We start from the raw sequence: 2,572 nt of genomic DNA, 5'->3' as shown, positions 1-2,572 counted from the left end.
CCGAGGCTACAGTAGAAGACACTTGCCCAAGGTGCCACGCAGTGGGACTGAACCCGGAACCATGTGGTTGGTAAGCAAACTACTTACCACATAGCCGCTCCTGCGCCTAATTATGTATTAAGTAAAAAAATATAGTCAGTACTATTATAGTTTTAACTTGTTTTTAACAAGTATGACAGACAACACTGGACATGTTTTGACTGTATTGTGAACTCACCAGTATGATATAGCTTTTACAGTATCTGTTAAAGCTGACATGAAAGAATCATTAAGTAAATGTAAAATATTGCACATTGGTTAATGTAGGAAAATAGAATTGCTTGAGAACCATTATTTTATCATTATTAATAATCTGTGGCTCACCAGAGCACTGCAGTGCACTACAGCGCTCTGGTGAGCTGAAGATTATTAACAAACATAATTTCTGTCTTCAGAAAATCCATACTAATGCATCATCGTCTGGAATTCATATAATTAAATATAATATTAAACACATTATTCATATTTACATGATTAATAAAACAAGATAAGCAATAGTTTCCTCTATTTATTAATTATTGTCTTTTTTTACTAATTTTTAACCTTAAAACATACTTTCGTTCAACTTTCTATGATAAATCTGCCAAGAATTTTTTCTATTTAATTCCAAAGTACCACAAAATCCACATTTTTAGATAATATATAACTCAGAGATACCATCAATAACTTTCATCTCTCTCATACTATGAGTTTATGATCATTATTATTGTTGTTGTTGTTGTTGTTGTTGTTGTTGTTGCTATTATTGTAGTTGTTGCTGTTATTGTTATTGTTAGTTATATTTTTCTTCATTTTTATTTTTATTTGTTTATTTTACTGTTTTTGTTTGAAATTTATCTTTATTTTATTATTATTATTTTTTTTTCTCTATCCAGCAGCAAACTGATATACAAAGAATTACTGTGGATAATTGCCAAACCCATTCGCTGCCAGCCAGAACCATGAAAAGATAGAAGTGGCTTCTACCATCACTTCAACTGTCTTTGCCCTGAGAATAAAGACAAATTTCAAATGAAAAGAAATACAAAAAAAAAAAAAATAGATGTAAATAAATTATATTATATTATATATATATCATCATCATCATCATCATCATCATCATCATCATTGTTTAACGTCCGCTTTCCATGCTGGCATGGGTTGGACGGTTTGACTGAGGACTGGTGAGCCAGATGGCTGCACCAGGCTCCAATCTGATTTGGCAGAGTTTCTACAGCTGGAAGCCCTTCCTAATGCCAACCACTCCGAGAGTGTAGTGGGTGCTTTTATTTGCCACCGGCATGAGAGCCAGTCAGGCAGTACTAGCAACAGCCACACTCAAATGGTGTTTTTTAAGTGTCACCTACACAGGAGCCAGTCCAGTGGCACTGGCAACGACCTCGCTTGAATGTTGTTTTTCACGTGCCACCAGCACAGTGCCAGTAAGGCGACGCTGGTAATGATCACGCTCAAATGGTGCTTTTTACATGCCCCCAGCACAGGAGCCAGTCAGCGGCCCTGGTAACAATCACGCTTGGATGGTGTTCTTAGTGCTCTACTAGCATAGATGCCAGTCATGCGGTGCTGTCATTGAATTTGATTTCGATTTCACTTGCCTCAACAGGTCTTCGCAAGCAGAGTATAGTGTCCAATGAAGGAAAGGTACACATAAGTAGGCTGGCTACACCACTGGCATAGACCACAGATTATGGTCTCACTTGGCTTGCCGGGTCTTCTCACGCATATCATATTTCCAAAGGTCTCGGTCACTAGTCATTGCCTCGGTGAGGCCCAATGTTCGAAGGTCTTGCTTCACCACCTCATCTCAGGTCTTGCCTCACCACCTCATCTCAGGTCTTCCTGGGTCTACCTCTTCCACAGGTTCCCTCAACCGCTAGGGTGTGACACTTTCTCACACAGCTATCCTCATCCATTCTCACCACATGACCATACCAGTGCAGTCCTCTCTCTTGCACACCACAACTGATGCTTCTTAGGACCAACTTTTTTCTCAAGGCACTTACACTCTTTCGAGTATTCACACTGACATTACATATCCAGCAGAGCATACTGGCTTCATTCCTTGCAAGCTTACACATGTCCTCAGCAGTCATGGCCCATGTTTCACTGCCATATAACATGGTTGTTCATACACATGCGTCATACAGTCTACCTTTTACTCTGAGCGAGAGGTCCTTTGTCACCAGCAGAGGTAGGAGCTCTCTGAACTTTACCCAGGCTATTCTTATATGTTTCACTGTTTCACTGTTTCACTTGTTTCAGTCATTTGACTGCGGCCATGCTGGAGCACCGCCTTTAGTCGAGCAAATCGACCCCAGGACTTATTCTTTGTAAGCCTAGTACTTATTCTATCGGTTTTTTTTTTTGCCGAACCGCTAAGTGACGGGGACATAAACACACCAGCATCGGTTGTCAAGCAATGCTAGGGGGACAAACACAGACACACAAACACACACATCTATATATACATATACATATATACGACGGGCTTCTTTCAGTTTCCGTCTACCAAATCCACTCACAAGGCTTTGGT

At 39.9% G+C, this 2,572-nt stretch overlaps 1 long non-coding RNA gene across 1 annotated transcript in view; it reads left to right on the top strand.

The window, feature by feature from the left end:
- The window catches only part of LOC128248871 (uncharacterized), a 46,258-nt gene that overhangs the window by 25,549 nt on the left and 18,137 nt on the right, over positions 1–2,572 (top strand). The window contains exon 2 of the long non-coding RNA XR_008265000.1: positions 915–1,083. This is a non-coding gene — a long non-coding RNA (uncharacterized LOC128248871). The remainder of the gene's footprint in view (positions 1–914; positions 1,084–2,572) is intronic.

The sequence above is a fragment of the Octopus bimaculoides genome, chromosome 1, assembly GCF_001194135.2.
Source record: "Octopus bimaculoides isolate UCB-OBI-ISO-001 chromosome 1, ASM119413v2, whole genome shotgun sequence".
NCBI classification, from domain to species: Eukaryota; Metazoa; Mollusca; class Cephalopoda; order Octopoda; family Octopodidae; genus Octopus; species Octopus bimaculoides.
The sequence above is the reverse complement of the archived record's forward strand: the minus strand, read 5'-3'. Positions and strand labels throughout refer to the sequence as shown.